General features: G+C 43.8%; 1 pseudogene; it reads left to right on the forward strand.

The window, feature by feature from the left end:
* The first annotated feature begins 19,795 nt into the window (after positions 1-19,795).
* LOC124778131 lies at positions 19,796-19,959 on the forward strand (annotated as a pseudogene).
* The last annotated feature ends 5,826 nt before the right edge of the window (positions 19,960-25,785 follow it).

Raw genomic sequence — 25,785 nt, forward strand, 5'->3', positions numbered from 1 at the left:
ATCGTGTTCTGTCTTGTAATGAGGTAATTTGAGCCCTAGGAGATTCCGGACGGCATATTGTGTCCACTGAGTAGGCAGAGAATTGCAGCTACGCCACGTACATCATCTATACAACGGCCAACGCTCCAACGAGCAGATCACTGGTCCAGTACAATTGCTGTCGGTGCTTAAATACGGGATATGCGCACTCCAGTTTTGGCGGATAGGGAAAAACTCAGAGTAAACGTATTCAGTGAAGTGCCATAAAGGGTGTAGATCTTCTGTTTCTCACCGTAATCAGTATCAACCAACTTTGTGTCCATCTAATAACGGGGGCAGGGGGGAAAGGAGGGGGGGGGGGGGGGGTGCCGTCTAAAGTCAAACATACGTTCTGAAAATCTCGAAATTACATGTAAGATAGAATGCAATGTTTCGTATTTCATATGTGTACAATTTTTGAACCCTATACGCTTTTGTTGAGAATAAACAAGTCACAGTATCCCATTGTGATTCATTGTAGTAGGATCCCGATAAGAATGGTTGGTTTGATGCACCAAACTGAAGCGAAGAAGAGCCACAGCACAATACTTCGCTTCATAGAAACTCCTGGGTGTAGGTTGTCAATGGCCGTGTCTTGTTAATCATTTGTAGGCGCGAGGATCCCACTGAGGGGAAAACATAAGGCCGCTGTACAGACACACGCTGCGTGGTACACACGGGAGTTTACATATTTACCAAGAAAATGGCTTGTTGCTGTTTTCTCTCAGGTGATACATACAAAACACCAGCAGTGTGCTCAAAGTATCATGTATAAAAAAAAGTATGCCCGTTATTTTCCGACGATGGCCTTGTAAGACGAAAAGTGGTTCACGAAATAAATCAATAGTGTACAACATCCATACTTTGCCACTTTCATGATGAACTCAGGATCTGTGCAGTTGGAGGTGTAAATGACATCCAAAGTAGAGAGGCACATTGAGAGCGTGACACAGTGGTCTTGTTTCCAGATGAGATTTGCCCACGTCCTTCAATGTGGTCAGCAGCGGCAGTGGCATGGGGCGAATGCGGCTGATGTGTCATGTTTTTCTCTCTCATTCTAGGGACCCACACACAAGGCTTCAACTAAATGTCTGATGTGCTCTCCTTTTTATCGCAAACTCCGATTCTCTGGCGGAAGGAATTTAAATAGGACCTATATTTTCGTATTTATTTACATCATCAAATTTACAAAATGATACAATTACTTTTATATCAAATATTAAAAGGATATATTTTTGTATCCCGCTTGGAAGGCGGCGCGTGGATAAGAGCGGGAGCAGGAAAAGGTAATACACGTCGGTACTGCAAGAAAGTAAAAGTGTTTACTGGTGCAAGAAGAGTAATACATAACTTTGTTCAAGTGAGCCCGGTCTCAAGCTGAGCGAAGTGTCCCGGCCGTCGGCTCCTGATGAAATGGGTTGAGTCTACAGTGGTGCTCGTAGAGATGAACCGCGCCTGCTAGAGGGCGCTGTCGTCGTTGTCCCATAACAGCGCCATCTTAACTTACTCCGTGGCGTCGTAGCTATCGATACCACATACATTTTTTGCAGTATTCTGAGTGTACTGTGCACTCCCTGAAAAAGCGTTTACAATAAAGTGTCAGCGTTTCTTACATTGAGGAAGCTGTAAAGGAATACAGCCAAAGAAAGTACGAATAATTGTATTTCCTCAGATAATTCTCGATAGGTATCTGGTCGTATGTTGAACGAAATCCTTAAGTATCCATAGTGTGAAGTTTCGAGACAGAAACGCTCCAGATTTATATCTCTAACGGATACAAGCTTTCCACATACAATCCCAGTCTCTCTTACTCGAAAACGTTAATCTTTGTGTAACCAGTATCCTCTAGCGTAGTGTAGCACTGCCTTTGGGTAGTGTCAGTTCGATTTTAGCTAACGCATATTGACTACTATACAGCCAGCATGTCAGCCTGGAGCTTCAGAGCCTTGAAGGAGTCTCGGCAGTAAGGGCAGCTAAAAGATATGTCGTAATATTCAAGAAATGGTAAGGTGTTTCACAAGTACAGCAGACACCTGAGACTTCAAGATCTATTTTTCATGTTCAGCTATCCAAAAGTGTGGACACCGGAAGCATGGCCTCGTTGAAGATATCTCACCCACAGACCAATTCGAAATGATCGATAAACTACTCGAACTGAATTATTTATGTTGGTATTTACCGACATTGAGGATCATGTAAGACATCTCAAACAGTTCTCAGAAACTTGAGCTACATCCAGTGTAGAAACGTATGAATTGTTGTGACAAGTCGAAACTACTTTCGTCCAGGCATAACTGATGGATCTTTGATAGCTCTGGCAGAAGCTTCATCAAACTAGAACCCATGAAATGTTAGTTCATTTTATTACATAAGTGACCAAAAGATTCATTTAAGTTTGACATACTTACCTGCCTCAGGATTGTTGTATAATTTGCAAATGTCACTGTCTAGCAAAGCGTTACTTGCTGCACTTATTGACAAACTGTTCTCTAGCAGTAAAACATGCAACATTTACGAAAGTAAATTTCATCGGAAACCTTAGCAACTGTCGCTGTCTTCCACAATGATGTTGATATCTGTAGCTAAGGTCTTGAATTTGTCACAGCTCTTCCATATTCGGCTCTATATTCACCTCAGCGTTAGGGCACTCTCATGCTTGAGAGAGAGTGCGTGTCTTCTAGAGGACCTCCCGTTGGTTGTTGCAGATTGCAGCGAGGCCTCGATAATGTCTGTGATATCAATGGGCTTTGCCGACTTTGGTGTGGCACCACGATCTCTAGACGATACCATAAGAGTCATATCTGCCACTTCCTGTACAACATTGCGAAGTGTTAATTCCCAGTTCTCAACTCTTCTTTCGCTTTCAGGAAAAAATAAGCCTTGCAGGACAGAGTCAATGAATGAATTACAAAAAAAAAAAAAAAAAAAAAAAAAAAAAAAAAAAAAAAAAAAAAAAAAAAAAAAAACACCATCATTTGAAGAGGAAAACTACCAGAAAAGGAGTTAGACTAAATACCACAACTGATATCTGCTCAGTGATAAAAGGTGCTGTATTACTGTCAGGTATCTCTTACGATATCAGTTCATACCTTGGTCACTGTTTTCCAGTGTGTGCAGTAGAAATGTGTAGTTGAAGAGAAAGCTGCGCTTCCTCGTAGCGGTGCAGGTCTCCTTTGTTGGCAGAGGGCGTCCTGCGAATCTCATCAAGTCAAGCACGCCTCCTTGTTTGTTCGGCAACTTTCGAGGAAGCCGGGCTGTGGCCCGCTGCTCTGCCACTATGTGAAACCAGCCTGAGCTCGTCGCCGTGTCGGACTGTGAACTCCGTGAGGGCCTCGCCACCCCGTGGAGGTAACATCAGGACGACATTTTTGCTTTGCTGCACTGACTTCAAAGGGCCCGACACAGAGGTGCTTCATTCCAAAAATTTGTTTTATCCGTTGAGATTGCGTCATATCATCGAGTGCATGCCGCGCATGCGCCACCCAATCAACATACACAGCATTAGTCAATTTCTAACCCCTTAATGGTAAACTGTGTGTCTCGTATGCAAAAAGTGGGAAATTGGCTGCCCTTTCCCCGATTTATTGTATATTTTGTCGTATTTCTCTTTTTTAATATGAGCAATTGCTTGGAGTCTCCCCTCCACGTCGAATTTTTGCAAGGTTGGAAGTTGGGCAGGAGGAGGGAAGGTTTGGGTATTCAGGTGGAAACTGTGGACGAGCGGGAGAGATTCCGGGATGGAACCTGGATGGGAGCTGACGCCTTTCTGGGATTCTTTAGCACACTTTGACGATATGTAAGTTTTTACTATTGGAGGAATGGCAATTTGTAATCTGAGCAACTTGCTTTTCGTATGTTTTTGCTACCAAACTTGTGTTGCTGATTTAATTCAAATTTGTACATTGTTTCGATAATCTCGTTTGTGCGAGCACAGACAAGGATATCTCGAGTCCTCATTCTCCATGTGGTCTTTCTTTCATTTGGCACCTCACAGTATAAAAATCAATTTTTTTGTCAATCTAATTTGCAATTCAATGAATATCCTTGCACGTCTAAAATTGTCCTGCAACTTTCCTGGTTAGGCGACACATAAAAAAGAATATAATCAGATACCCTACAAAGTTGTGATGTGCTATGTCGGAGCTCGCTTTGTGCCCAAGTACAAGGAAAATTTACATGTTATTTTGAGGAAGCAACGAGCATTGAACACACTCGACTCAAGTGACATGATGTTGCTCAGTAGCTCTCACAAGACATAGAAACTTACAAAAGAGTGCAGCATTTACACGAGTTCCTTAGGAATTATTATATGAATTGCTACTTACTTCCCCATAAATGATGAGGAATCCTGTTTGCATATTCGATGTGAGCTATATTAATCGAATCAATACGGTAATATAACGAACATTGACTTGATACACTCTCCACATTTGTTTAGACAAATGTTGGGCTGACTCCCCAATCCCCATCTCAAACAATGCGATACAAAAACAGTTAAGAGACAATAGCCCACAAAAAAAACAGTTTAAAGTTTACAGTTGGCTCACAACGTTTAAAAAAAATTAAATATAGCAGATCGTGAAAACAGCAAAAGCTGAAAGCCATGATAAATCCTAGGAAAGACAGAGACAGAGAGTCATCAATTTTATCATAAACACAATAGGCGTGGTGCATGACACGATTACAGTACATTATACGTTAGTTACAAAAAATAGACACATATGAAACTGAATACTAGAGTGCTTAACGTTTTGAGAAACTCATGAGTTAGCACTAAGGGCTCTCGGTGAAAAATGGGACTCAGTTAACAGTGGCTATTTCTTAAAATTATTAACTCTTCAAGGAATCCTTGACAATGTGTTAGATGAGCACTTAAACGGTGCCAGTACTTCCTTCTCTCAATACGCTTCACACATCATGCAAAATAAACGTGTAGTCTGTACTTAGGAAATTTAAAATTTACGCTTCCACATAGATTTTGGGCAGTATGAATGACAGATATCAGAGGTGATCCAAAGCTCCGGTGCAGAAACACATGATCTTACATCTGCCAGCAGCTGGGCCTCGCCTTGCCGTTACTCCTCCCTCATTCCATTCCTCACTCCATTCATCAGCCTCAAGTGGCCCGTACTTAATTCCACATCCCCAGCTCACAAAACTGCTGTGACACTGATGTGACAAAGCGTTTTCCCTTTCTCCACCACGCCCCTCACCACAGGACAGTGTGCTCCCTGCCGCCGTTGGATAAGCAGCTGCCACCAGAAAGTCGTATACTCCTAAATCACTCATTTGTTACATAGTTTAATTCTTAATTTCTTTGCGTGTTTTTGGTACTTGCATTGTTCAATTCATAAATTTCGGGCGTATTGTAGTGTTTGAGAGCTAGAGCATCGCGTTTTAGTACCTGAATAGTGTAAAATCGCGTAGTCTTCTTCTGCCGCCAAGCAGTGTGTCAGCAGTGCGCAAGTAGCAGCATTACTGCATTTACTAGGCAATCTTGTATTTTAATAACCGTTTAAATTTTGTGTCGATTTGTTTGTGCTCTCTGTAGATTTATTCAGACGCTCTTTGCACAACAGTTTTTAGCATGGATAGGGACAGCAACTGCTGTGTTCGGATGCAGGCTGAGTTGGCATCCCTTCGCTCCCAGCTTCAGGCAGTGTTGGCTTCGGTCACACATCTTGAGGCTGTTGCCAATGGGCATCACTGTGGGGGTCCGGATGGAGGTTTGTCGGGGACGGCCAGCTCGTCCCACGCATCCCCCGATCGGACTACGACTGTGGCTGCCCGGGATACAGCCCACATTGAGGCTGATCCCTCACCTGTGGTAGAGTGGGAGGTCGTCTCGAGGTGTGGCAGGGGCGAAAGACGTTCTGGAGGGCTGAACGGAAAGCCTCTCCAGTTTGTTTGATGAACCGGTTTCAGGCTCTGTCTCCGGCTGATACTGATGTTCGGCCAGAGATGGCTGCTTGTCCTGTTCCAGAGGTTGCCCCTCAGTGTGCAAGATCCGGGCAGTCGCAGAGGGTGGGCTTACTGGTAGTTGGGAGCTCCAATGTCAGGCGCGTAATGGGGCCCCTTAGGGATATGGCAGCAAGAGAGTGGAAGAAAACCAATGTGCACTCCGTGTGCATACTGGGGGGAGTCATTCCAGATGTGGAAAGGGTCCTTCCGGATGCCACCCATCTGCAGGTGGTCGCTCATGTCGGCACCAATGATGTGTGTCGCTATGGGTCGGAGGAAATCCTCTCTGGCTTCCGGCGGCTATCTGATTTGGTGAAGACTGCCAGTCTCGCTAGCGGGATGAAAGCAGAGCTCACCATCTGCAGCATCGTCGATAGGACTGACTGCGGACCTTTGGTACAGAGCCGAGTGGAGGGTCTGAATCATAGGCTGAGACGGTTCTGCGACCGTGTGGGCTGCAGATCCCTCGACTTGCGCCATAGGGTGGTGGGGTTTCGGGTTCCGCTGGATAGGTCAGGAGTCCACTACACGCAGCAAGCGTCTACACGGGTAGCAGGGGTTGTGTGGCGTGGACTGGGCGGTTTTTTAGGTTAGATGGCCTCGGGCAAGTACAGAAAGGGCAACAGCCTCAAAGGGTGCGGGGCCAAGTCAGGACATGCGGGGACCAAGCAGCAATCGGTATTGTAATTTTAAACTGTCGAAGCTGCATTGGTAAAGTACCGGAACTTCAAGCGCTAATAGAAAGCACCGAAGCTGAAATCGTTACAGGTACAGAAAGCTGGCTGAAGCCAGAGATAAATTCAGCCGAAATTTTTACAAAGGCGCAGACGGTGTTTAGAAAGGATAGATTGTATGCAACCGGTGGTGGCGTGTTTTTCGCTGTTAGTAGTAGTTTATCCTGTAGTAAAGTAGAAGTGGATAGCTCCTGTGAAATATTATGGGTGGAGGTTACACTAAACAACCGAGCTAGGTTAATAATTGGCTCCTTTTACCGACCTCTTGACTCAGCAGCATTAGTGGCAGAACAACTGAGAGAAAATTTGGAATACATTTCACATAAATTTCCTCAGCATGTTATAGTCTTAGGTGGAGATTTCAATTTACCAGATATAGACTGGGACACTTAGATGTTTAGGACAGGTGGTAGGGACAGAGCATCGAGTGACATTATACTGAGTGCACTATCCGAAAATTACCTCGAGCAATTAAACAGAGAACCGACTCGTGGAGATAACATCTTGGACCTACCGATAACAAACAGACCCGAACTTTTCGACTCTGTAAGTGCAGAACAGGGAATCAGCGATCACAAGGCCGTTGCAGCATCCCTGAATATGGAAGTTAATAGGAATATAAAAAAAGGGAGGAAGGTTTATCTGTTTGGCAAGAGTAATAGAAGGCACATTTCAGACTACCTAAAAGATCAAAACGAAAATTTCTGTTCCGACACTGACAATGTTGAGTGTTTATGGAAAAAGTTTAAGGCAATTGTAAAATGCGTTTTAGACAGGTACGTGCGGAGTAAAACTGTGAGGGACGGGAAAAACCCACCGTGGTTCAACAACAAAGTTAGGAAACTACTGCGAAAGTAAAGAGAGCTTCACTCCAAGTTTAAACGCAGCCAAAACCTCTCAGACAAAAAGAACCTGAACGATATCAAAGTTAGCGTAAGGAGGGCTATGCGTGAAGCGTTCAGTGAATTCGAAAGTAAAATTCTATGTACCGACTTGACAGAAAATCCTAAGAAGTTCTGGTCTTACTTTAAATCAGTAAGTGGCTCGAAACAGCATATCCAGACACTCCGGGATGATGATGGCATTGAAACAGAGGACGACACGCGTAAAGCTGAAATACTAAACACCTTTTTCCAAAGGTATTTCAAAGAGGAAGACCGCACTGCAGTTCCTTCTCTAAATCCTCGCACAAACGGAAAAAATGGCTGACATCGAAATAAGTGTCCAAGGAATAGAAAAGCAACTGGAATCACTTAACAGAGGAAAGTCCACTGGACCTGACGGGATACCAATTCGTTTCTACACAGAGTACGCGAAAGAACTTGCCCCCCTTCTAACAGCCGTATACCACAAATCTCTAGAGGAACGGAAGGTTCCAAATGATTGGAAAAGAGCTCAGGTAGTCCCAGTCTTCAAGAAGGGTCGTCGAGCAGATGCGCAAAACTATAGACCTATATCTCTGACGTCGGTCTGTTGTAGAATTTTAGAACATGTTTTTTGCTCGAGTATCATGTCGTTTTTGGGAACCCAGAATCTACTCTGTAGGAATCAACATGGAATCCGGAAACAGCGATCGTGTGAGACCCAACGCGCTTTATTTGTTCATGAGACCCAGAAAATATTAGATACAGGCTCCCAGGTAGATGCTATTTTCCTTGACTTCCGGAACGCGTTCGATACAGTTCCGCACTGTCGCCTGATAAACAAAGTAAGAGCCTACGGAATATCAGACCAGCTGTGTGGCTGGATTGAAGAACACAGCATGTTGTTATCAATGAAGAGACGTCTACAGACGTTAAAGTAACCTCTGGCGTACCACAGGGGAGTGTTATGGGACCATTGCTTTTCACAATATATATAAATGACCTAGTAGATAGTGTCGGAAGCTCCATGAGGCTTTTCGCGGATGATGCTGTAGAATACAGAGAAGTTGCAGCATTAGAAAATTGTAGCGAAATGCAGGAAGATCTGCAGCGGATAGGCACTTGGTGCAGGGAGTGGCAACTGACCCTTAACATAGACAAATGTAATGTATTGCGAATACATAGAAAGAAGGATCCTTTATTGTATGATTATATGACAGCGGAACAAACACTGGTAGCAGTTACTTCTGTAAAATATCTGGGAGTATGCGTGCGGAACGATTTGAAGTGGAATGATCATATAAAATTAATTGTTGGTAAGGCGGGTACCAGGTTGATATTCATTGGGAGAGTCCTTAGAAAATGTAGTCCATCAACAAAGGAGGTGGCTTACAAAACACTCGTTCGACCTATACTTGAGTATTGCTCATCAACGTGGGATCCGTACCAGATCGGGTTGACGGAGGAGATAGAGAAGATCCAAAGAAGAGCGGCGCATTTCGTCACAGGGATATTTGGTAACCGTGATAGCGTTACGGAGATGTTTAGCAAACCCAAGTGGCAGACTCTGCAAGAGAGGCGCTCTGCATCGCGGTGTAGCTTGCTCGCCAGGTTTCGAGAGGGTGCGTTTCTGGATGAGGTATCGAATGTATTCCTTCCCCCTACTTATACCTCCAGAGGAGATCAGGAATGTAAAATTAGAGAGATTCGAGCGCGCACAGAGGTTTTCAGACAGTCGTTCTTCCCGCGAACCATACGCGACTGGAGCAGAAAAGGGAGGTAATGACAGTGGCACGTAAAATGACCTCCGCCACACACCGTTGGGTGGCTTGCAGAGTATAAATATAGATGTAGACAACTTGCAGCCACCTCAGGCAGGTCCAGTGGATGGACAGGTCAGTCATCCCCCTCTTTCCTAGCTCCCCAGTGAACCCTTCTGTCTCTGTCGCGTTAGCACTCTCCCAACTGTCCGCACCGCTACACAATGTTTATGGCCGGCCAACCTGATCGTGTAGCCTGGTTTTTCACCTGCATCACTTAACACGTTTACCTGTACCTCTGTCATGTGCCTTATTGTATTCCTTACCCCGCCCCGTTTCAAACTGCCATTTGTCAATTGGACATGTCACAAACGCCAAATGGGGTCATTCCTCAGTAGTGTTGCTTATTATGGAGCTGTGTGATTGAAACTCAATTATTCTTACAGTGATTTCAAAATGAAATAACTTGATTGCTTGCTTAAAACGCTCGTTAATTAAGTATGGAAGAGAATCTAAAAATCAAGCAGTTAGGCACGCATCAACCAAAAGATGTATTAACTTCTCAACGTGACGATAGTAAAAACCAAAACTTTTCCCTAGCTCCTTCGGCAAAATGTTGTGGGAAACAGTTAAGAAAAACAAAAGATATTTTGTTTCTGTGTTGGATTGTGAACAACAGTCGGCTGTAAGGATCTAAAGCATTTAAGTGAACGAATTAAGATGCTAGAGGAATGTGAACAGCATTTAGAAAATACTTGTAACTACAAAATTTTTGGCACCATTAACACTGAGTCAGCGTTTAAAAAATCAATTCACAAGGATCATGAATTAGTTTTGAAGAACAGATACATACTAAACAGAGTAGTGGAGTGGTTAAGGACTCTTAATGAAAAATCGGAGTCGGCTAGGGGTGGCAATTTCTTAGAGCAGTTGTCTCTTGTAAGAAACACTGAAAGTGTGTTAGAGGACCATTTAAACAGCGCTAGTATTCCCATCTGTAAATATACATCTCACAGTATACAAAATTAACTTTCAGACTGTATGTACCAAATTTACATTGAGGAAGTGATTAAATATAGTAATGCTGCCACTGGTGTTTCTGTGCAGACAGAAGAAAGAACAGCATTAGGTGAAAAAGTCAATTTGTCATTATAGTGCAGAATGTTGAGGGGAAGGAACCCAGTGGGGGATTCTTTTCCATTGACACGAAAAAATTAAGATTAAATAACAACACTTTAGAACAAGTCCATTACAAAGATTATTTGCTTTTTATCTAGGCCTTACCAACGAAAATGTGCATGAGCCGACACTGCCCTCTTGTCTTTCAGCTAATCAGCCTCCAGATCAGAATGTAGAAACACACATAGTGCTTCCTGGTGAGGCTTTCTGCCGGGATTTTCAGAAGACTCGTTCCCAAAGAATGCTGGGTCAGTGGACTGCCTGTGAAAGCTATGTGGTAGCCCTGACCCCTACCATTGTATCCAGATTAATGAGTGACTGGCCATCCCACACAAACTGGAAAACCAGTGCTGGAGTTCACGATAGGTTCCGCACAAGCCAGGAAACCTGTTGTTACATCATTACTTAGGCAATATGGAAGATGATAGTCGACATCCTTGTGAGTTTGCAAATTGAATGTATAAACGTCGTTAAGAACCAAACTGGATGAAATTTGCATATTTGCTGCTTTGGGATAATACACTGACTTCAAGACGAACAAGAAGGGTTACTCACAGACATATTGCTTGAGCTCTATAATGAAGTGTGTCCACACGGACTGTAAGGTCACACAAAGTGTAATGGGCAACTTCATGTGGGAACAGTTTGAGTACCCGCCTTACAGCGGGGACCCGTCACCCGCCTACTTCCGTGTATTTGATCTCTTGATGGAAAGCTCTTCAACTCAGACGACAAACTAAAGGATACAGTGCAGGACTGGTTCCTATCACAGCCACAGTTATTCAGGGAACAGATAACGATTTGGCTCTTGAAACAATAAGATAGTTGTGCTCAGCTCTCTGGTGATTACTCTTCAATAAAGATGCAATACGATTACATCCTAATTATAGCTGCAAGTAAGACAAAGATAATGGCTTTCAAAGGAAAGAGTCCAGTCAGATCCAAAACAATAATAAACGAGAATATTTTAGAAATGTATACCACTTCAATACTTCAGTTATCTAGTATGTGACATTAGTTTTTACTGTGATAAAGACATTGAAATGAAAATTAATAAATACGAGGGTAATCCCAAAAGTAAGGTCTCCTATTTTTTTATAAGTTCATAGACCTGTTTATTTCTACAATGATTTACATCAGTTTACAGCTTGAACATTAAGCTATTTTTCGACATAATCACCGTTTCTTTCGATGCACTTTTGTAGAAGCTGTGGCAGTTTTTGCATGCCCATGTCATACCAGCTCGCCGCCATGTTGTTCAGAAAGTTACGAACCTCTTCCTTCACCTCGTCGCCGCAGCTGAATCGCTTTCCGGCCGAATGTTCTTTTAACCTAGGGAACTGGGTGCCAAGTCAGGAATATAGGGTGGGTGGGTGATTATGTTCGACTGAAACTGTTGCAGGAGAGCAACGGTTTGCCGAGCGTTGTCATAGAGAATGTGTACGTCCTTGCTCAACATCCCTCTTCACCGGTCTTGAATTGAAGTCTCACAGTACCTGTCAGCGTTAATTGTCGTCCCAGCGATTCAGCTCCGACAACGAGGTGAAAGGAGAGGTCCATAACTTTCTGAACAGCATGGCGGCGAGCTGGTATGACATGGGCATACATAAACTGTCACAGCGTCTACAAAAATGCAGCAACAGAGATGGTCATTATGTCGAAAAATATCTAAATGTTCAAGCTGTAAACTGATGTAAACCGTTGTAGAAATAAACAGCTCTACGTACTTATAAAAAATTAGGAGACCTTACTATTGGGATTACGCTCGTATCAAACTATCAGCAGAACAATTGGAAGAACTTTGGGAAAATAAAACTACACTACTGGCCATTAAAATTGCCACACCAAGAAGAAATGAAGATGACAAACGGGTATTCATTGGACAAATACATTATACTAGAACTGACATGTGATTACATTTTCACGCAATTTGGGTGAATAGATACTAAGAAATCAGTACCCAGAACAACCACCTCTGGCCGTAATAACGGCCTTGATACGCCTGAGCATTGAGTCAAACAGAGCTTGGATGGCGTGTGCAGGTACAGCTGCCCATGCAGCTTCAACACGATACCACAGTTCATCAAGAGTAGTGACTGGCTGATTGTGACGAGTCAGTTGCTCGGCCACCATTGACCAGACGTTTTCAGTTGGTGAGAGATATGGAGACTGTGCTGGCTAAGGCAACAGTCGAACATTTTCTGTATCCAGAAAGGCCCGCAGAGGACCTGCAACATGCGGCCGTGCATTATCCTGATGAAATGCAGGGTTTCGCAGGGATCGAATGAAGGGTAGAACCACGGGTCGTAACACATCTGAAATGTAACGTCCACTGTTGAAAGTGCCGTCAATGCGAACAAGAGGTGACTGAGACGTGTAACCAATGGCACCCCATTCCATCACGCCGGGTGATACGCCAGTATGGCGATGACGAATACACGCTTCCAATGTGCGTTCACCGAGATGTCGCCAAACACGGATGCGACCGTCATGATGCTGTAAACATAAACTGGATTCATCCGAAAAAATGACGTTTTGCCATTCGTGCAGCCAGATTCGTCGTTGAGTACACCATCGCAGGCGCTCCTGTCTGTGATGCAGCGTCAAGGGTAACCGCAGCCATGGTATCCGAGCTGATAGTCCATGCTGCTGCAAACGTCGTCGAACTGTTCGTGCAGATGGTTGTTGTCTTGCAAATGTCCCCATCTGTTGGCTGAGGGATCGAGAAGTGGTTGCACGATCCGTTACAGCCATGCGGATAAGATGCCTGTCATCTCGACAGCTAGTGATACGAGGCCGTTGGGATCGAGTACGGCGTTCCGTATTACCCTCCTGAACCCACCGATTCCATATTCTGCTAGCAGTCATTGGATCTCGACCAACGCGAGCAGCAATGTCGTGATACGATAAACCGCAATCGCGATAGGCTACAATCCCACATTTATCAAAGTCGGAAACGTGATGGTACGCATTTCTCCTCCTTACACGAGCCATCACAACAACGTTTCACCAGGCAACGCCAGTCAACTGCTGTTTGTATACGAGATATGGGTTGGAAACTTTCCTCATGTCAGCACGTTGTAGGTGTCACCACCGGCGCCAACCTTGTGTGAATACTCTGAAAAGCTAATCATTTGCATATCACAGCATCTTCTTCCTGTCGGTTAAATTTCGCGTTTGTAGCACTTCAACTTTGTGGTGTAGCAATTTTAATGGGCAGTAGTGTAGATACTAACCACAAGCGAAATTCTGTTAGGTTATGGCTGTACCTACCCTTGTATATGGTTCCAAATCAATAAAAAAATAGAAAAATCATGTATACAAACAGCAGAGATGAAACTTCCTGGCAGATTAAAACTATCTCATTCTGGAAACATCCCCCAGGCTGTGGGTAAGCCATGTCTCCGCAATATCCTTTCTTTCAGGAGTCCTAGTTCTGCAAGGTTCGCAGGAGAGCTTCTGTAAAGTTTGGAAGGTAGGAGGCGAGGTACTGGCGGAAGTAAAGCTGTGAGGACGGGGCGTGAGTCGTGCTTGGGTAGCTCAGTTGGTAGAGCACTTGCCCACAAAAGGCAAATGTCAGGAGTTCGAGTCTCGGTCCGGCACATAGTTTTAATATGCCAGGAAGTTTCATGTCAGCGCACACTCCGCTGCAGAGTGAAAATCTCATTCAGCAGAGATGAAGTTCACGAGATATGCAAGAGGCTGTAATAAAAGTGATAAAATAAGGAATGAAACAACAAGATCAGATTTAAAAATCTTTTCAGTTAATGACAAGGTAGAAGGGAATATAATGGAATGGAAGGATCACGTTGGACGAATGACAGAAATAAGTTCTCAAAAAAGATGAACGACTTACTGGCCGAATGTAAAGAGAGAATCAGGTAGACCTCGTAAGACATGGGTGGATGCGTTAATGATAGAGACCAGAACAGACGTTTACAACTCGCAATTTTTCGAAAAAGTTGGTGATGAAGACTGCAGCTATAAACAGAGTTTTGTACAGGTTATTTTGAACAACTGTCACATTAAAAAAATCATATCCAGTACAGCTACAGAGAGAGGGAAGTAGCACTTGCGAGGGTACTCACGGTTGGTGTAGCACAGCGTCCAGAGGCCCGAGACGGTGTGCTTGGAGAGGTAGTCGCGGTCGCCGGTGCCGTTGTAGTGGGGGTTGGTCATCTTCTCCTCAGTGAGCAGCCACTGGTTGGTGGTGACGGCGACACAGACGACGACCAGCGCCAGCGTGGCGGCCAACGGCGTGAGCACCCAGAGGCAGGCGACGGCCGCCTCGGCGTGAGGCATGGCGGCGCCTCAGCACGGCCCCCCGGCGGCGGCGGCGGCGGCGGCGGGGGCGGCGGGGGCGGCAGCGGCGGCGGCGGAGGCGGCGTCAGCGTCGGCGTGTGCGGCCGCATGGCGGCGCGCTCGCATCGCACCGCCGCGGCGGCGCCTGCCCTGCTCGCGCCTCCAGCCTAGCCCACGCGCGTCCACACACCCACCCAGCCGAGCTGCTTGCTAGCCGACCGACCGCTCGTCACGCTGCCCGCAGGCCCCTACGCTCACCCCTCATACACTCTGTCTCGACAGCTCTCCACCGTTTGTCCACTCCAGCAGCCAACATTATCAACTGTCTGTCCATTCCGGCAATAACGTAAAATTCACAACACTGACGCTTTATATGTGCCGCACTCCTATTGTCTGTAGGAACAATTGTGATAAGACGTACCACTTCGTACTAACATGCTATCGAGGTTAGAAGATATGATGCCAAAGGTATCATTAAACATTAACTATCTGTATCGCGAATTTCCGTATCAGTAACGATTCTCATTCTTCTGATCAGCAATTACGTGCTAGAAAACTAGTAATAAAATGCGCTCTAAGTGAAACAGAACCACATTGTGTCTGACCCAGCACACTTGATGACCATCGGTTTAAAACAATTTCGTGAATAAAAGTCTAAAAATTCTGCTAGTGATTTAGATAATGGACATAAAACGAACACATACAATGAGACTATCACTCCGCTTCATCCAAAACTTAAAAAGCAGAAACGTTCTAGATAGCTTTCAGAAATTTTTATCATCACCTGAAACGGCATTACCTGCTAATCAGAAGCTCTCTTTAGTTCACTGTCCTTTTCCTTTTTACCTTCGCATGAGTTACAAATATATAGAACAACGACGAATGACACACTTCTCTTCCTCTTTTCACTGATATTGTGCCACGTTTTGTAACTGTACACCAAACCAATTAATATACAAAGTTACTGTTCTTCTTCTATTTGTCGTAACGATTAATTTTTCTCGCTACACCGAAGCCAATAAACAGCATCCAGAACAGGGTGAATTCATCAACACTTTGCGTTCGGTGCTACTTATCACTGATCCTTGCGCCACTTCATTGGTCCACTTCGCATTGTTTCATAGTAACAACTTCGTTAGTAAATACATCTATTACAAATTAAATGTATCGGTGCTGCTCGCTGACTAATATCGTCAATCACAACAGAGTTCCCGTACACAAATCCTTCCTGAGGTATTTAAATTAATTGTATCTGGAAGCTAAGAATCACAGTTTGCACGTTCTCCTGATTCTATCACAAATTTTTGAACTCTCGCATACTCTCACTCATCTGTTGAGGCCCACAGTGTGTGCTATAAAATAAGGAAGACTCCTAGCTAGTGCTTGTGCGTTCTCTGTTCACTTTTGACCAAGAAGGAAGCATAACAGACCAAGTAAAATATGACTCACTGTCATTTATCACTATACAGCGGAGCTCAGCTCACCATACTGCCGCAAGGGCATTTGTGACTGGTGCTGAAGAAGGAACCATGTACACCCGAAAGACTTATCAGTTGTGCTCCACTTGCGGCTCTTAGTTCAGCTGAAACGGTTTCCACGAAGTCGTCACAGCAGGTGGTCTTCACGATGTGAGCCATTGGTGCTGCTCTCGTTGATGAATCTGAAAAATAGGTGAAGAGATTTGGTGAAATATTTGCAGGTTTGAGGGATTATATTAAACAATTAGAAAACAAGACTGTATCAGTGATGATTGATGCGTGTCTTTGAAACGGAAAGCTATATCTAAAACAAAATATTACTTTTTGTGTATCAGTTGAAACAGCGGAATTATTATATTAATAGCAAAGCATCTTAGCCTAAACACGCTTTCATTTACGAAAATGCATGGTTCACTAAAAACACTCCGCTTAAATGTTCTTTACGCCAGATATTTTCGCCTCTTTGAAGTTACTGTATCACAGTAAATAATTTTCACAGCCTGCTACATGCAATACATTATTCTCATTTTCTTGTTAAATTCTTATATAAAAACATCCATCAGAGAGTAGAGGAACAGCTACAGCTACAGCAGTGCAAATGAGAACCTGCTAAAGCAGTTATGTGCTATTGTTATTTCATTCATGTTTCCCTTCATCAAAGAGTATGTGACTAATGTTACATTCTGCTTCCTACTAATATTTCGCAACAGTAGAGTTGGTTCAGAGAAAAGGAAATACTTTTTTATGTAGCAATCGATATCGTTCAGTTGCAAATAACACAGTCTTTTTAGGACTTATCCAGACACAATTCCTTTGATGAACATGATCATTAACTAAATATCTGTCCACAACTCATCTTTCAGTCGGCATTTCAAAGGTGTTAGTACCACTGATAATAGTCGTAACAATAGTAATGACAATAATAATAACAATAACAATAATAATAAGTATCTACTTGCAATGTGTGAGACTATATTGAGAATGATCTAAATATTTCGTTCGCTGAGAGAAGAGTAACAAAAATTCTGAGGTTATAGCCCTCTATAAAGTGTATCTGAACTACATGGTGATCTATAGCAGAGGCAACCAGGTTTGTAGGTAATACAGAAATAAAGTAAAGTAATTATCTGACAGTAAAAACTGAAGTGGAAAAAAATTAAGAGTTTACAGCAAAATTTAAAAAGATGCGATGAAAGAGAGAGGAAGGAGCCGATATCAATGGAAAACCAGCAACTTCTTGCTTAAGTAACAAAAGTAGACGCAAGTAGTAGGGCAAAGCAGTTCTGGCCGTTTCGTTTGCGGGGGTTGCGTGCATTTAGAGCCATGCAAGGACAAACCTACTGTTCTGCTAATTCCTTTAAGAACCCCTGAGGGTGATTTATGACCCCTGTGGGTAATCTGTCCGTCTGAGGAACATTCCACCTCCTCCTCCGCCACACCTCTGGGAAAGCCTTTCCCCTCGCTGATACAAGCACGCTTTTGAAATCAAATTAATTGACTAATTAATTAAATTGATCAATTAATTAACCCCTACCATTGGGGAAAACTTCTTGCCCTTCCCTCCCATACCCATCTCCACCTCCCCTTCCCATCTGTAAATTGGTGAGAGAAGGATTCAGTCTGGGCTGAAGAGGAAGGATCTCAAGACACAAAATTCAAATCAGCGTCAATAATAATAATAATAATAATTGATGCATATTCTTTATCTAATCATTTTGCAGAAGACAGAGCTCACTTCTGCCAACACTTCTCAAGACGTAATAACTGTAAGAACTGAGGAATGGAATGAAGTGCGCTATATTAGACACCAGGTGCCGCCACGTATGTCAGAAGCTGCCCAATGTCATAATTACAGATCATGGAACTAAATACCACTGACTGTGGACCGGATGTCGGCCTCGTTTGATCTCGAGTCCCGAACAAAGCATCATTTGCTGACATTGTGTTGATCAGGAAATTCCAGAGTCGTTTCCTGCCTCTGTCTCTCTCAAGTGTCTACTTCCTGCTAGTGTGTGAGCCAACGTCTTCATACGTGCAGACTGAGGTTTTCATCCCTCCTCAGAATACTGCGTTCCTGTTGGCTAATGCTGGGGACAAAAGGAAAGCTGACGGAACTGCAATATCAAAATGGAAGTAAATGGTCCCTATGGAATTAATTGTTTAAAAATTTTCAGGAGTCAAATAGACCACATAAAACACGCACCACAACCTTACTGTTACTCTTCTTTGTAATAAAACATATTTTGAACGTTTGAGAGTATCGCAGGCAGACTTTTTGCAAATCAAATAATTGAATTTTCGTCACAAATAGATCGCAACGCTAAACATATCTGAGGTCTTCAATGCACCGATGTATAAGAACACAACACCCCCCCTCTCCCTCCCACCACCACGATAACCCATCCGGCGAAAAACATTTTCGATCACGTCTTCCATTCCAAAAAGATCGCGGAAAACACCACCTAACACATATACCGCAAATCTCTATAAAACGTGCAGCCGCTAACAACTACCAGCACATGCATGTTTCTAAAAAAGTAACTCCCTTACTGCACTTCACTGCGACAGTTGCGACCACAACTATTTTCCACGGTCTCCTGCAGCCTTGTTCCTAGACACGCAGACAACTAATGATCCCAACATATCAAGTGACGCCGGCCGGTGTGGCCGTGCGGTTCTAGGCGCTTCAGTCTGGAACCGCGTAACCACTACGGTCGCCGGTTCGAATCCTGCCTCGGGCATGGATGTGTGTGACGTCCTTAGGTTAGTTAGGTTTAACAAGTTCTAAGTTCTAGGGGACTGATGACCATAGATGTTAAGTCCCATAATGCTCAGAGCCATTTGAACCATTTTATCAAGTGACATCGGTGGGAACTACTGACTGGTGGTCTCTGCCCACGTCTACAGGGAGACGAAAGTAAATCAAGTAATTAAATTTGTAAAACACTCGCCATATGTCGGGCGTCTTGTATGCAGAGATATTTGAGAACACAAGCCTCCTCCTCCACGTGTTGCCCATAACCCACGTGATCGTAAAGTCCACCAAACATATACTGAGAAGTAGCTCGCTATTCACCGTCCTGGAGGATGCCTCAGGTGTCACCACCTGAACAATCCGGTGGCCATGGAGCAGAATGCGACGTCCATTCATATTTGATACCTGGGAAACCACCTCCGCTCTCTGAAGTGGCTACTATGCCTCGGGTTCCGGTCGGCCGCTGATTGCAAACGCTGCAAGATAAGATGCTGTGGTTTGGACATACATTTCATACTGCAAATATATCCCCGTCTTAGACTCACTACATTGAAGAAACCATTTTTCCCAACTGAGACAGGGATGTGGTTGTCCAAATATCTCAAACTTTTAATGTGAAATGTAGATTCCTCCCTTTCATAGCAGTTACTTTTGAAGACAGAGGAAATCGTAGCATACACCCGTTTTCACATCGTTATAGTATCGTTAGTGGTAAAAACGGTATACAATTGCATGGCTTAGATATATTCCCTCTAAGTATTCTCTCATCAAGTGAAAAAAATCCGTGGTTATCAGCTTAATATCTGCTACATCCGGTATCAAAGGACTGGTATATTAAACTCATTTTTGGCTGATGACAGAGTGCTAAGAGAATGCTCTAACTCTGTCACAGGATGCCCCCTCACTTTCGAAGTCCCTTAAAGAAACCAAATCATTCGCCACCAAAGAAGTCTCTTAAGGCAGCAGCACAAAAGAGTTGTAAATAACAGTTTCATACTAAATACCACTTTATAAATTGTATATAATTGTGAGCTCTGCAACATCCATGTACTAGTTTATATTTACATGACAAACCCTATTTTTAGGGCTATATTTTAAATTGGACATACGTATCTATGCAGACATTTGTAAAAACGGCGATGATACATCAGTCCATACTAATGTAAAATTGCCACCTTCTGAAGAAGACAAATTTAAATTTGTTGAAACCTAGGTAAAGATTTCTTTACCCATTGCAACTGGTCGGCTGTTTATAATTTTATTACGTGGAACCGTTGCTGTTGTGCAGCTATGTTTAAAATTAATGATACAGGTACCGTCCGCTACACACCTTACGATGGCTTGCGAAATAAGCATATAAATTTAAATGTAAATTTAGTCTTCCTTTTAAGACGTTACACCATCCATTTATAGGTACACAAAGCTCATGGAAAAACGTTGGGTCATTTATGGAGGATACAAACGACGGAATTTCTGCTGCTCGTTGCTCTCTGTAGAAATCGTCGCATTAACCCCCAAAATTTCTCACTGCAGTCAGTTCGTGAGAGGTATGTGAGAGATTGTTATATGTTTGCCCACAACACTTAGAAGAAGCGGTATAGTGCTCCGCTTTCGTCAGAGTATCGTTTGCCTGCCACATTCTCACGAATCTTCCAGTTTTCGATCTATAGCATTTGAATCCACCTGATTTCGACGAGTAAAAATAGTTTCCCCACAAGTCACAGACCCCTGATAATTATCTCGAAATGCCATCGCGTTGCGGCAGCACTGTTCCTTTGGTTAGAAGCTCGTGTAGTTCAATTAGTTAGACTTGTGTCTACGTGTCACTGTCTAGGTATGGAGCTATCAAAACGAGAAAAATAGCACAATAAATGCGTTTTTTTTGGGGGGGAGGGAGGTCATCAGTCATCTGACTGGTCTGAGTGGGTTGCCACGAATTCCCATCCTGTACCAACCTCTTCATCTCAGAGCAGCATTTGCAACCAATGTCCTCAATTACTTACTGGATGCACTCCAATCTCTGCCTTCCTCTACAGTTCCCTCGAACACCATGAAAGTCATTCCCTGATGTATTAACAGATGTCCTATCATCCTGTCCCTTCTCCTTGTCAATGTTTTCCACACACTCCTTTCCTCTCTGATTCTGCGCAGAACCTCCTCATTCCTTATTTTACCGTTCCACCAAATTTTCAACACTCGTCTATAGCACTACATCTCAAATGCTTCGATTCTCTTTTATTTCGGTTTTCCCGAAGTCCATGTTTGAATACCATACGGTGCTATGCTGGAAATATAAATTGTCAGAAATTTCTTCCTCAAATTAGCGTCTATGTTTGACGCTAGTAGACTTCTCTTGGCCAGGAATGCCCTTTTTGCGACTGCTAGTCTGCTTTTGATGTCCTCCTTGTTCCGTCCGTCATTGGTTATTTTGCTGCATAGGTAGTAGAATTCTTTATCTACTTCGTGACCGTCAATCCTCTCATTAATTTCGTCTTACTTCGATTATCCCTCAGTTCATGCTCTGTACAAATTGGACTGTTCATTCTATTCAGCAGATAACGTAATTCTTCTTCATTTTCACTCAGAAGAGCAATGTCATCAGACCATCGTATCTTTGACATCCGTTCACCCTGCATTTTAATCTTACTCCTGAAGTTTCCTTTTATTTCCATCGTTCCTTCTTCGATGTACAGATTGAACAGTACGGGCGAAAGACTACATCCCTGTCTTACACACTTTTTAATAGGAGCGCTTCGTTCTTGGTTGTCCACTCTTATCATTCCTCAGATCTTCGAACGCCTTGCACCATTTTACATTGTCGAACGTTTCTTCCAGCTGGACAAATCCTATGAACGTGTTTTGATTTTTCTTTGGTCTTGCTTCCATTATCAGCCGGAATGTCAGAACTGAGGGAAAACAAAAAAGCAAAAAACGAGAGAACCTTACAGGGGCCTGTGGAAGCGACTTTGATCATTGGCCACCCCATCCAGTAGAAAAATAGATGTATATTTAATGAGTTACCACATAACCTCGATACTGACATGCAGATGGTATTTGTTTTCAGTATTTCGGAAGACAGAAATACACTCCTGGAAATTGAAATAAGAACACCGTGAATTCATTGTCCCAGGAAGGGGAAACTTTATTGACACATTCCTGGGGTCAGATACATCACATGATCACACTGACAGAACCACAGGCACATAGACACAGGCAACAGAGCATGCACAATGTCGGCACTAGTACAGTGTATATCCACCTTTCGCAGCAATGCAGGCTGCTATTCTCCCATGGAGACGATCGTAGAGATGCTGGATGTAGTCCTGTGGAACGGCTTGCCATGCCATTTCCACCTGGCGCCTCAGTTGGACCAGCGTTCGTGCTGGACGTGCAGACCGCGTGAGACGACGCTTCATCCAGTCCCAAACATGCTCAATGGGGGACAGATCCGGAGATCTTGCTGGCCAGGGTAGTTGACTTACACCTTCTAGAGCACGTTGGGTGGCACGGGATACATGCGGACGTGCATTGTCCTGTTGGAACAGCAAGTTCCCTTGCCGGTTTAGGAATGGTAGAACGATGGGTTCGATGACGGTTTGGATGTACCGTGCACTATTCAGTGTCCCCTCGACGATCACCAGTGGTGTACGGCCAGTGTAGAAGATCGCTCCCCACACCATGATGCCGGGTGTTGGCCCTGTGTGCCTCGGTCGTATGCAGTCCTGATTGTGGCGCTCACCTGCACGGCGCCAAACACGTATACGACCATCATTGGCACCAAGGCAGAAGCGACTCTCATCGCTGAAGACGACACGTCTCCATTCGTCCCTCCATTCACGCCTGTCGCGACACCACTGGAGGCGGGCTGCACGATGTTGGGGCGTGAGCGGAAGACGGCCTAACGGTGTGCGGGACCGTAGCCCAGCTTCATGGAGACGGTTGCGAATGGTCCTCGCCGATACCCCAGGAGCAACAGTGTCCCTAATTTGCCGGGAAGTGGCGGTGCGGTCCCCTACGGCACTGCGTAGGATCCTACGGTCTTGGCGTGCACCCGTGCGTCGCTGCGGTCCGGTCCCAGGTCGACGGGCACGTGCACCTTCCGCCGACCACTGGCGACAACATCGATATACTGTGGAGACGTCACGCCCCACGTGTTGAGCAATTCGGCGGTACGTCCACCCGGCCTCCCGCATGCCCACTATACGCCCTCGCTCAATGTCCGTCAACTGCACATACGGTTCACGTCCACGTTGTCGAGGCATGCTACCAGTGTTAAAGACTGCGATGGAGCTCCGTATGCCACGGCAAACTGGCTGACACTGACGGCGGCGGTGCACAAATGCTGCGCAGCTAGCGCCATTCGACGGCCAACACCGCGGTTCCTGGTGTGTCCGCTGTGCCGTGCGTGTGATCATTGCTTGTACAGCCCTCTCGCAGTGTCCGGAGCAAGTATGGTGGGTCTGACACACCGGTGTCAATGTGTTCTTTTTTCCATTTCCAGGAGTGTATGATGAAATCCTATCGAGTTCCCTACCAGGTAATGTTAGCGAAGTTTTTGTAGTCGGTAGTTTCATTCCATTGGATGTTATAAAACGAATGATGAGAGACACAGATGGTATTTGTTTTCCGTATTTCAAAGAGAGAGACATGCTGAAAACCTATTGATAAAACTAAGTGTGTGTGCGAGAGAGAGAGAGAGAGAGAGAGAGAGAGAGAGAGAGAGAGAGAGAGAGTCAGAGACACTGTCCTATCATCAAAGACTCTCACACCACTACAATGTCGTTTTTTTAGCTTAGTAATCATAGGAAAATGATAAAGGAGGTTAGGGAATGTATACGGGGAAATTTATAGACAGTCATTCAATGCTGAAGAATTATAGGTGCTATGTTTCCTCATTTGTTTGTGCAGTACCTGTGTATTCGGGATGGTTGTGAATTTCCTCCTTTATGTCATTGTTCTATTTTTCTCATTATTATAGCTCCCCGCCTAGTCAGTGACAGCCTTCTAACTAATGGAACTAGACAGCTATCTAACTAATGGAAATGTTGTCTGAATGTGATGGTATTTCGAGATACCTGTCAGGGGTCTGTGACTTGGCGAAGGACACCTGTTACCGATCGAAATCTGATGGATCCAAATGATATGTATCGAAAACTGGAAGGTTAGTGAGAATATGGCAGGTAAGCGATTCTCTGACGAAAGGGGAGTTGAGAGGAGAGCTCTATAATGCGTCTTCTAAGTGTTTTGGGCAAATGCACGACGACCTCTCACTTATTTCTCGCGAACTGACTACAATAAGAAAATTAAAGGCTAAGACGAAGATTATTACCAAGAGACAATCAGCAGCAGACGTTCTGTTTTTTGTTTTCTCGAAAATAAGGCACAACATTATTCCATGAGTTTTGTGTGTCTATAAATGGATGGAGTGATATCTTAATAGGAAGAATAAATTTACATTTACATCTATATGCTTACATAGCAAGCCATCGTAAGGTGTGTGGTGTAGGGTACGTGTATCATAACTAGTTACTTCCTTTCCTATTCCACTCGCAAATAGATCAAGGTAAAAATACTGTCTATATACTTCCATATGAGCTCAGATTTCTTGTATCTTGTCTTTGTGCTCCTTACACAAGTTGTATGTTGGCTACTATAAAAATCTTTTGTAGTCAGTTTCAAATGTCAGTTCTTAATTGTAAGCTACCTGGCAAGTGTAATCCGACTGCAGGAAAGAAGTTACTCACCATGCAAAGTGACTCTCATGATCAATTCAATTAATTATTCCGTCAATTTAATGTCAATGAAATGTCGGTGGGTGGGTGGAAGCGAGGGTGAGAATTCCACGGAAACGATTCACATGTTGGAGTGGTTAACAGAAGTTTTTTCATTGAGGCGAGATTTTTTAACGACATTTCACTCTCCCACCTGCACAGGATAAAATGACCTTCGTAATAAAATCAGCTGTGGTATAAACCTGTTACTTATAGCTGTTCTGAGCTGATACAGTATGTGACTTCGTAGGTTGGGTTGTCTGGCGGAGGAGACCAAACAGTGAGGTCATCAGTCTCATCGGATTAGGGAAGGATAGGGAAGGAAGTCAACTGTGCCCTTTCAAAGGAAGCATCCTGGCATTTGCCTGGACCGATTTAGAGAAATCATGGAAAACCTAAATCAGGATGTCCGGACATGGGATTGAACTGTCATCCTCCTGAATGCGAGCCCAGTGTGTTAACCACTGCGCCTACTCGCCCAGTGACTCCATAGGTAACAAAGCATTTTTTTACTTTAAGAGAGTTCGAAATTGAGAAGTCCTCCTATGACAGAGCTAGGGTATGCTTTTAGCACTCTGTCATGGTTCAAGTATGATTTTATTATTTTATTATTGTAGTTCTGTGATGCTGGATGTAGCAGGCATTAAGCTTTTTTTTTTTTTTTTTTTTTTTTTTTTTACCTGAGAAAGAATACTTAGAGGAAACGTATGCCATATTGTTATACACCCTTTTTACGACAACTAACAATACTTCAGCGATGTGAAAATGGGTGTATGCTCTGATTTCTTAGGTCTTCGAAAATAATCTACGTTTCAAGTGAGAAATCTGGGACATATGGACAATAACATCCTTGTCCGGTTTGGGTAAAGTGGATTCTTTAAACTTATGAGAGTTTATGGTGGGGGTACATTTGCAGTTGAAATTTATATCCGAGCCACACCTGCTTGTCTTACAACATCTGGAA

The sequence above is a fragment of the Schistocerca piceifrons genome, chromosome 2 (assembly GCF_021461385.2).
Source record: "Schistocerca piceifrons isolate TAMUIC-IGC-003096 chromosome 2, iqSchPice1.1, whole genome shotgun sequence".
Lineage (NCBI taxonomy): Eukaryota > Metazoa > Arthropoda > Insecta > Orthoptera > Acrididae > Schistocerca > Schistocerca piceifrons.